This window comes from Macrotis lagotis, chromosome 1 (genome assembly GCF_037893015.1).
Source record: "Macrotis lagotis isolate mMagLag1 chromosome 1, bilby.v1.9.chrom.fasta, whole genome shotgun sequence".
Classification (NCBI taxonomy): domain Eukaryota; kingdom Metazoa; phylum Chordata; class Mammalia; order Peramelemorphia; family Peramelidae; genus Macrotis; species Macrotis lagotis.
Genome location: NC_133658.1, coordinates 728,482,336 through 728,493,978, shown reverse-complemented (window position 1 = coordinate 728,493,978; position 11,643 = coordinate 728,482,336).

Genomic DNA, 11,643 nt, shown 5'->3' with positions numbered 1-11,643 from the left:
AGAGTAAAGGAGGTATATGGGTGCAAGGACAAATCAACTGATACAGATTAGTCCAAGTTTGTTTTTATTCAATTATTTACTCAAATGAAAATGATTAGAAAGAGCATCAAGAATAGTTGTACAGGGTGAAAAGAAAAAAAAGATACCACAAAAGGATCACATGCAGGCTCCGGTTTGTGCAGGGAAGCAGCTAGGGAACACGGTTGCCAGGCAGCCAAGACCATTCCTGCCCATGAAGTGTTGATTGTGCATCCATGGAAGCCTCAGGTCTTTTCTTCCTGCCTGCTTCCTTTCGTGAGTCATATCGCAGATCGTGTAAGCCTGCTCTTCAGCTAAAAACAAATTGTCCTACAAAAATTAAACCTGCAATGGGTTCTTCATGAAGGGTGACACTAATTTTCCCCAATTTGTGAGAGTTTTAGCCCAACTTACAACATAGGTAGTAGGAGTGGAGGGCTTTGATTTCCCTTATTACTCAACTTAGTTGATATAATCACAGAGAGTAATGGTCAAATAACAAAGGTATTGAAGTATTTATTGAAATTTCAATAAAGTACAAAGAGTGTCTATACACTATCATCCCTTTACAAAGCATAAAAAGTTCTCTGTTTGAATCAGAGGGGAACTTGGCACTGATCACGTGAAGATTAGCCATGGTCCAGGTGGCCCTTAAGAGGAAAGTCTGACAGCTTTGAGACAGTTTGAAAATTCAAGTTATTCAAGACAAGGATTGGCTTTGTGGAGTTGACCCTTGATCCTCTGACAGAGGGCAGCAGGAGGAGAGGGGATTTTCTCTTGTCCTTCCCCTCTCCTTCATTTGGCTGTGGTATTTAGCTGTGGGCTCCTTGCCTAGTAGGAGACGCTGTAGCCAACAGTTCAGACAGTTGAACAGTTTGAGAGGAGCCAAGAAAAGCAGTATACAAGTAGACACAAACAGAGAAAAACAGCATTTGAGGCAGAGAGGAGGTTCAAGGAGTACGGGCTCTGGTAACAGAGAAGAGAGATGTCTGTGGATTCTGAAGAGACCGGGCAGTTGAGAATAGCTGAGAAGAGAAGACTTGGAGCTCACCTGAGTAGCCTATCTCAGATGGTGCCGTCAGGGATGAGCAATATAAGGACTCCACAAGAAGAGAAAGAACATGGGGGTCTTGCCCTACTGGAGCTAGGAATTGCCTTGGTCCTATATATATATATTCCCTACAGGTGAACTTCCCTGCCATTATAGTCTAAGTTGGTACTCATTCTTTTCCCAGGTGCTGTGTGTAACTGTAGTAGAATATTATCCAGATTTTTAGAGGAATGTTTAAAGACCACTGCTTTTTTTATTCCATTTTAGTACATGTTTTTTCTTTGAGTTAATTATGTTTACTGGCTGATTGTTAAAGGTTGGGACTCATGAGCCCAAGTGTGGTTCCTTTGAACTTAAGAGTAATAATGTAAAGTTTTTGTCCTTCATTCTTGAAGAAGATCATGGCAGGGAGGTAAAGCCATGACAAATGTGTAAATTGGATTTGAGTGAGGGGGGTGATGTGCTAAGTCACCAGCCTCATTTTCCTACCCTGAAGCCATCTGGAAGCCAGATATGAATCAGGATGACTAGAGATGGCCCTCGTTGTGAGGGAGTCAGGATTAAGTGACTTGCCCAAGGTCACACAGTTAGTAAGTGGTCAACTTTGAACTCAAGTCCTCCTGACTGCACCACTGCACTATCTAGCTGCCCTTAGGAGTAGTCACTTCTTGGAGGACTCAACCTGAAAAATTGTGAGAACTGAGTTGGGAAGATACACTACACTGGGTCCTATATCTAAGCATATACTTAAGTCCTAAGGGTACATAAAATAATGAGACCAGGAGTGAATTAAAAAAGGAGGAGGAGAAAGAGGAAGAGGAAGAAGAAGAAGAACAACAACAACAATTCATATTTCCACAGCACTTTTTGGTTGTCCATTGTTGGTTGCTGTGGAATTTGCTTTTCCTGTTATTCATAGGATCTTAGATTTAGAGCTAGAGGGGTTTTTGGAATTCATGAAATCCAAGTTCTTCGCTTTACATATGAGAAAACCAAGGAAGCCAAGTGACTTGCCTAAGATCATACAGGAAATAAGTAACAGAAACATGTTGAACTTGACTTTTCTTGATTCCACATTCCATGCTAAGTGACTCAGTGGATAGATCACTAGATTCAGAGTCACAAAGGACCTGAGTTCAAAAGTGAACTCATTCACTTACTAGCTATGTAATCCTAGGCAAGTCAACTAGCCTCTGCCTGTCTCAGTGTCCTTATCTGTAAAATGGTGATAAAAATAGCATCCTCTCTCTCAGGGCTGTGAGAAAAATGTGGATGCTCTGCAGACCTTAAGATGTCCTATAACTGCAAGCTATTATGATTATTTCCCGTGTGGCTTATTTTGTGGGATAGAATACTTTTCTATTGAGTATTAGCTTATGGAATTTGTTTAAGGTTGTTTTTTGTTTTTTTTAATAATTTTTGGGGTGAGAAACACTGCTCCAGGGCTTTGGCCTGACATGAGATAGGCAGATGTGAAGGACTGTGAAGTCTCTGTTTTGCAAATGTAAGAGGCCATGGGCAGCTGCTTTGGCCCTCAGAAATTTGGTGCTAATTCAGGTCCAGGACAGTAATGTCCATTCACTATAATCTGAGGGGTTTGCTGCTGGGATGGGAGATCATTTTGCTGTTGTATGTGAGTACAGGATAAAACCTGGGCTCCTGCATGCCCCTCCTCCTCCCCCTCCCCCCCCCCCCCCCAGCATTTGCCCCTTGCCTCTTGTCTCTTTGTCTGTCCCAGGAACTCTCTATTGAGATAAATGGCATTTCCAGAGACTTCATCTCTGATAAGTGTTCCTCTGCAGCTGCAGATGGAATCTAAATGTGCTGCACTCTAATTTAATGGTTATCTCAGCTGACTCTTAAAGCCGGACACTTTTAGGACCTCTTGACTTCCTCCCTCCACCCGTTCTGGTCCTGACAATAATTCTTCATTTTAGGGTCTCTGACAGCTCAACTGAACAGAGCCAGAGATGAGGTCCAGTGAAAGAAGCTGTAGTTATTGATCCTTCCCTTCATAGATCTCTTCCCTATTTACATAGAAATGATTAGGCAAGGCTGCCTTTGATTTTCCCTTGTTTATGGACCAGCTTATAACACCACTGCAGCCCTTGTACCTTCATGCTGGCAAATTTTCCTGACTGAATTGTGAAGGTTGAATTGCTTTGGTGTGTATAGATTGAGGCAGTGATCCCAATAGATGATACAGAAACAAAATAAGAGAAAGTATGGTTAAGTTCTTATTTAATGGTGTTGGGCCAGACTGACCCCAACCCCTCTTTCTGCTGTCTTTGGGCTTTGGACCACCAGATAGGCATGGAATCTATGTGCCATAGTAAATGTCCTTGGTGGCCACTGTCTACCTGATAGCAATACAGTTTCAACATGACCCCACATTCATGGGCTAAGGAAGAGGACTTTCTTAAAATTCCCATTCATCACTCTTTGGTCCAACTGAACCACTCCTTCAAATCATGCCTTCAGTAGGGTATCTAATATCACCACTGTTAATGGTTGTTTGTCCTTTTTTTGTTTGTTTTGTTTTTGCAAGGCAATGGGGGGAGTTAAGTGACTTGCCCAAGGTCACACAGCTAGAGAATTACTAAATGTCTGAGGTCATATCTGAACTCAGGTCCTCCTGACTCCAGGACAGGTGCTCTATCCACTGCACCACCCAGCTGCCTCTTGTCCTTCTTTCTCAAAGAAGACAATGACATCAGGGAGGGGATGCCATGATGTGCAAATGAATAGGATTTAACGGAGTTGTGCAAAATTACCAACATCCCTTTCTCCTCTGGAACCATTTCAGTACAGATCTGGAGTCAGGAAGATCTGGGTTCACATCTAGTCTGACACTTACTAGTTGTGTTGACCTTAGTTTATCTCTAAATTTTCACCTCTGTCTGCCTAGTTTCCTCATCTGTAAAATGGAGATAACAGCTCTACCTCATTTGAGGATCAAGTGAGATAAGATTTGTAAAACATTTTGCAAGTACTTCAAAGTACTTCATAAAAGCTAGAGCTAGCTAGCTATTCTTCTTAATAATAATCTCAAGTTATTGGGGAAAAATTTGTCAAGATTTTAAAAATTCTATTTAGTGAGCCTCAGCCTGACTCAAATGAGTTTTCTTAGAATTTTTATTTATTAAAACTACAATCAATTTGTAGTGATGCAGCTTTTTGTATTTTTTGAATCTGGTTTTTCTTTTATATTTTATGATCTAATATAGAATGGTATTAATTAGTCATTAATATATTTCTATCTTAAAGTAATGTTAATTATTAAAACCACTTGTAAATGAGAAAATAAACCTGTTTTTGATTTTTAAAGTTTTTAAATACCCTGTATATGTAGCCATGCCTTGTGTGGGATACCAATCCCAAGATGCACAGCAACACATTTTTGGAACAGATTGAATCTGAGACAGCTGTGAATGAAGGTGATTGAGACTGGTTTCACAGAGAATTCTGGGGAAAAGACTGGAAATAGCTGTGAACGAATGTATAAAATCAGGTCCTTCCATCTTGAGGCCATGTGTGAATTTTGTAGAGTCATACACTTAGCATGGAATTTATAAGTTTCTACCCTCCTCTTTAAAGTCTCTGAAAGAAGTGGATCTGTGGTAGTCAACTGAGGAGCTCTGCATCTAGGCAGTATGACTGACCAATGCAGGGAGAGACTGGTCAGGCTGGGTGAGATGAACCTTGCTCTTCTCCTCCAGCTCTCAGATGTCTTAAATAACCTTATTCCTCTGGAGTGACGGCTTCTTTTCCTCCCTACAAACTAACCATTCAGTAACAACTGGCTATGCTTAGTCAATATGTACCTACAATGGTTTGTTCCTCTTTCCTCTCTTCAGGGGTTTTTGACCATTCAGTTTTTATATCAGATAACCTACTGCTAGATTAAAGAAAATTTAGTGTTTTCTTAATTTTTGTTTGTCTTGTTATAGACTCATCTGTGAGGCTGGAAAATGGGAACCATGGATTTGGCACATGATAATAAAGAAATATAGGAGAAGGAAAGAGAGAAAGAAGAACAGAGAGAGAGAGAGAGAGAGAGAGAGAGAGAGAGAGAGAAAGGAAGAGACAGAGACAGACAAATGGACAGAAGAGGGGGAGAAAGATTTTAACCTTTAATTCCCAGACTATACATATATACACATATATATGTACACACACACACATATATATGCCCACATATATTTATATACACATGTATGTATTTGTATATATGTATGCATGTCTGTGTGTTTAGGATATTTTAGTGTGTCCCAAAGTCAAGTACAAAATGGGATTAGAGGAAAAAAATTAGTTTGTATGGGATTTCCTCTACCCTTAGTACTCCATCACTGTACTGGGACTTCATCAATCTCCATTATGATTTGTAAAAAATACTTCATGGAAGTTCAATGTACAATATGGATTGATTTTTTTCCAATATGATTCCACAAGGTTTATTTCTCTCTTAAAATAAGACAAACTTTGAGGAAATAGTCCTGAAGATCTAGTGACTTAGCCCTAAATATAATATATGAAAATTAGTTAAAGGAAATTGGCATTTTTAAGCCTGGAAAAGAGAAGATGCAGAAGGAATATAATTATACTTGAAGGGTTTTATATAGAAGTGTGATTAGACTTATTCTGTTTGACCCCAGAAGTCAGGATAAGGAACAATGACAAAGAAAAAGAATTCGTGAGATAATTTTACTTGCTACAAGGGAAAATATTTTTGTAAAATAAATTTTTATTTTTGCTATTTGTTTTTATATATAACCAATTTTTCTTTCATCTCTCCCCTTCTCAGAGAACTATTCCATATAACAAATAACTTTTTAAAAGAAAATAAAAGGAAGGAAAAAATAATTGAAACCAAACAACATATTGAAAAAAATCTGAAAATATCTGCACTATTTATTCCTCACTCATTGACCTCTCACCTCTGCAGACACAAAAAAACCAGGGTAGAGTATGATCTTATTTTATCTTCATTGGGGCTATGCTTGTTCTTTGTCATTTTGCAGTATTCTCCTGATTGTTTTGTTTCAATTTACATTGTTGTAGACATTGGGCTGCTAGGTGGAGAGAGTACTAACTAGCTGTGTGACCCTGGGCAAGTTTCCTCAGTTTCCTCATCTATAAATATGAGCTAAAGAAGGAAATGGCAAACTACTTTAGTATCTTTGTCAAGAAACTTCCAAAAAGGGGGTCATGAAGAGTTGGACATGACTATGGACAAATTTTTAATAGTTAAAGCTATCTTAAAGTGGAATGTGCTCCTTTAAGATGCATGGATGTTCCATCTATCTTCAAAAGTTGACCTGTGATGGATGTATTAAAAGGGGTTCCTCTTCAGGGATAGCTTGGACTTTTCACCAAGAATCTTTCTCATTCTTAGATTCTATGATCCTGTGACTCTTTAAAAGCACCTAGATGGTATAGTATTTGTGTATGTGTGTGTGTGTGTGTGTGTGTGTGTGTGTGTGTGTGTGTGTGTATGTGTGGTGGTGCTGGTCTTGAAGTCAGGAAGGCTTGAGTTCAAATATGACCTTAGACCTCAGATATGACCCTGGAGAAGTCACAACCTCAATTTCCCCATCTTAAAATGGGGAACATAATATCAATGAAAGCATCAAATGAGTTAATATTTCTAAAGCTCTTAGCACAGTGACCAGCATAACATAGTAGATATTTAATAAAACTCTTTAGGGGAGGGGATTTTAACCTAAGGAGTATGAAGTTGTTTATAAAAATATTTATTTTGATAACTATATTTCAACATGATTGGTTTCCTTTGCAATTCTGTATATTTTATATTTTGTGGTTTAAAGCATGGTCCATAGGCCTTCCTAGACAGTCAAAGGGAGTCATGACACTCAAAAAAGATCAGAACCCCTGCTTTAGGGTCTTCATTTGCTGCTGTTCCACAGGTTTCTTTTAACACCTATTATAGGGTTTAGAAGATAATCCTTCAATAACAACTGTTTTCCAAAGTTTGAATTCAAGGACTTGATGATGGGTTCTTGTTAGTCCTTGTATAAAATGTCACTTGTTTGTTTAAAAAAAGTCATCCCTATATATTTTTTTCTTTTTAGTTTTTGCAAGGCAATGGGGTTAAGTGACTTGCTCAAGGCCACACAGCTAGGTAATTATTGTCTGAGGCCGCATTTGAACTCAGATACTCCTGACTCCAGGGCTGGTGCTGTATCCACTACGCCAACTAGCCACCCCAATAATCCCTACCTTTAAAAAAAAAAGCAAATGGGGAGAGGGGAAAGAGTAAGAATGGGATTGGGGGGAGGTAAACAAGAATTCTGTCAAGAAAAAAAGTTAGCAAAAAACTTAGCAAACTTTGTTCTTAATTACTTGGGAAGTAGAATAGGATATTATGTCTTCTGCAGTTTTATTTATATTTATTTTTACATAATTTACACAAGCTATAAATTATTTATTTATTTAAAAGGAGCTATGAGAGACAACTTTCTACAGCAAAACAATTACCTCTTTTTTTTTTTTTAATGAAAAACAAGGTCAGGAAAGAGCTGCCCTTCTGTTTTACATCCCATCAATTCATGTTGTGTTGGAGAAAACACAAGGAAAGGATTAATAGAATTTCATTTTATGGTTTAATTATTTGAAATCTATCTATCTATCTATCTATCTATCTATCTATCTATGTTTAGTCCATTTTTTAAACATTAAGGGTCCCTAATTTGTTCTTTATATCCATCTTTTCTGATATCTACCTTACTCATTACTCATTTCACAAAAAAATTATTACACATTGAAGGCAGGGGTTGGTGGACAATGTTATGTGAGAAATGTAGGGTGTTGGTCTTCACAGGGTGTTGGGGGAGCCTTAGGGAAACCATTACAAAAGGGGAAGTTGTGAGAAATATAGGGTCATGGTCTTCATTGGATATGGAGGGAAGCCCTTAGGGAATCCATTACAAAGGGGGAATGGCCCAGCCAATCACAAGACTGGAAGAGTCTTCCTAATCCCATTCCAGGGATACCAAACCCCAACAGTCAAGAGTGACCTACCCATGTGACCTCTGCTTGGACACTGACAGTCAATATTCATAAAGGAACTTTCCTTTAATGTCCTGGAAAGTTTTAGGTAAATTAGATCTAATAGCCAGAGATGGGTTAGGTGTCTGGCTCTGACACCTGCTATCAGCTACATGCTAAGATAGGTATTAGATTTCTTTAGTTTTTGTATTAGAGAGGATATTTAGGTAAGAAGAATGGGAAATTCTTAGGATAATTACAGTTTCAAGTTCTAGTTTAAGGAAATGAGTGTGAGTTAGATAAGTATACCAGGAAAAGGAAAATATAGGAATATTTGGGAAAAAAATTCATTTTGGTTAAGGATGTCATTAAGAAATCGTTATTGTAATGAGAGCAAAGATTAAAATTGTTTTATTTTAAGTCAGATGTGGGGTACTCTTAGAACAAAGACAACTGTTGAATGTATATGTATGGAGCAAACTTCCAATGAGAATGATCACATTGACTCAAGCTTGTGAGTTTGCTCATGTAGTAAAATACTAATGGAAGTTTGTGTTAAAAGTGAACTATGTGTGTCAATATGGCAATAAGGCAAAATGTAAATTGTAATAAGTTTTAGAATTTCACTGTTTAGTGTTGGAAGCATGTGTTTTGATCCGAATAAGATGTTAAGCAGTTTCTCTACCAGAAGACAAGGTCTCAAGGAATCAGAGTTGGAGAGGACTTTTTGGAACAGATTCAGAAGATGCTGAAGGACATTGATGCCTCCAAGGGAGAAGATAAGAAAAGAGGAGAGAACAGTTCATTTCCACCATCTCTCACCTATGTGTACATTGTTTATCTGTAACTTCCTCTTGACTCTGTGAGTGTGACACCCCTACTTATGTCCTCCTTACAGAAAGGAGGAGGAGAGGCAGGGTGAAAATGTTCTCCATTGAGAAAGAAAGAGGGAGATTATTGGGTGGCATTATTATAGCTATGTGTGTCTGTATAGGGAATGAGTCCTGTGTGGAATAAAGTTTTGAGATTTCTTCAGTAAAAAATTACAGATTGAATCTGGTTAGCTGTGTGCCCCTCCTCCCTTGACAAAACAAACTTCTGTGATATTGTTGAAGAGTCAACTGACTTCATCTTATCTGTTGATGTCTGGAGAATCATTCAATTCCTGGGACTAAAGAGCTAATCCGGTTTCGGTTTGAATTTTATGCTCCTTTCCCTAGATTAGTTTGCTTTGTTTGAATTCTATGCTCCTTTCCCTAGAGTAGTTTTCCTGTTTAGATTGTAAGACCACCTTCCTCATTAACGAGGGTGGGTCAGTTTGGGGGGGGGGGTCGGAATGAGTTAGGATAAATGTGATTCTTGAACCTTTCACTTTTGCCTCAATCTCTCTAATTGATTGTGGCCCATTTCTTGAGAAACGAATAAAGCCTTCTCTTCATACCTTGAGATATCTCTGAAATTTATTTAAGTGGTCTTTGTCCCATACAGTCCTATCTCTGATTTAGACAACAGAGTGTGGAAGGAGAGTCTAGGTGGCAGAAGTCAATGCCCAGTCTTTTGGTGTAGCTGTTGGACTTGCCATAGTTCACAGCAGTTTGAGAATTGGCTTTGGGTACCCCTGGGTCTGGCCTAGATTCTCAGTCCCTGGTCAGAGGTGCATGGTGGCACAGGATTCTGATCCAGAAGAGAGAGAGATACCAGTGGCATGTGACTGAGTCAGTTCAGGGTGACTATTGTTTATAAGTGACTGGCCAGGATATTTGCCTGGGGAGCAGCAAATGTCTGGACATGTCCAGAAGCAGGGCACATAAATTCAGGACTGTACAACTTAGAGATCGGTGACCTCAGACTCATGTGAGATTAATGATGGTGCCTGGATCCCTTGTAAAGATGCACAAAGTGGGGCATTTGTTAAGGGAAACTGATTATGAGTTAATATGGACTTGCAAGGAAAGTGCTGAAACGGCCATTTGCAAGAAAGATAGTTTAAGGAACAACATAGGTATATTAGCTATTCTTAGGGTTGATCCAATGGCACAAAATCAGGAATTTAGTTTGGATTTTGGAGCCAGGAAGACCTTTCTAAAGACATTGGTATAAAAACTTGCAGTGGAAGGAGGTACAGCAACTTTGGAAATGTACCTGTTATCATGATGATTATATAGCCTATGTAAGAGGACCCCTTGGAAGTAAAGAGGAGGAACAGTGTTATCCATTTGTTGGAAACTATTCCTGGAAGACCAACTAGCACTAGAGGGACATTATTGGATTTGTAGGACTACTGCCTAGACCCAGGTGTCCAAAGAGTTGGTCAGGGAGTTATCTAGACTTAAGGGCCTATTACCTGGGCACAGGATGGGAGTTGGGGCTATGGAGCCTCAATTTATATCCTGAATAGGCTAATAAGACTCCAAACTATAGTTGAAATAATTACCAAACAGCTAGGGTCTTGGACCTGCTGGCTACCCAAGCCATGCAAACAAGAGAGGTGAGTATTCAACATAGATTGGTACTAGACTACCTGTTGGCCAAGGAAGGAGTAGTCTATAATAAAATGAACTTGTCAAGCTGCTGCCTAAAGATAGATGACAATGGCCAGGTGATAAAGAATATAACCAGGGATATTAGAAAGTTGGCACATGTTCTATTCTAAACCTGGACAAGTCCATTTAGTACCTCTTGGATGAATTGGTTTACTGGTTCATGGTGGAAACAGTTACCGGGTATCTTACTATTGGCCCTAAGGAGAATCCTATTAGCCATGTGCGTCTCTCATGTGTGATCCAGTTAATAACTCATAGTACAAGATTCTATCAGCAAATTAGTACAGGTGTACAGTTCTAATAAGGAAGAGGTAAAGATAATGATAGGGAAAGTCAGTCCTTTCAAGGATGAGGATTGTAAATTCAATTAATTTGAGGAAGATACTGTTGTTGAAGTGTGAAGACCAAGTTGTTATTAAAAAGAAAAGGGGGGAATTGTGAGAAAAGTAGGGTGTTGGTCTTCACAGGGTGTGGAGGGGAGCCCTTAGGGAATCCATTACAAAAGGGGAAGTTATGAGAAATATAGGGTGATGGTCTTCACAGGATATGGAGGGGAGCCCTTAGGGAATCCATTACGAAGGGGAAATGGCCCAGCCAATCACAAGACTGGAAGAGATAACAAACTCCAACAGTCAAGAGTGACCTAGAGATCTTGACCTAATGCTGAGTTTGTGCAATTAGGTAATTGAATATTAATCCACACACTCCCTGTGATGATTGGGGTTCTTTAGCATATCAGGAGTTGGATGATGTGTGGTGGGGATCATATTAGGGGCATATCATGGAATGGGTGGACCTTTTAGATTGTAACTCAAACTCTGAGAGCCTATGAGCATCCAAGAGGGAGGGGAAAGGAGTTTCTGAGGACCATAAATTACCTGACTCTTGAGAGTAAGGTGTGCCCCACGCCCAGGAATGAGGTACCCATATCTTGCAAGGTTTGTGAACAAAATGTACAATTTTCTCTCACTCTAGTAGGTTTTTCTTTTCATTCATTTATAACATGTTAGGATGGAAAGAAAT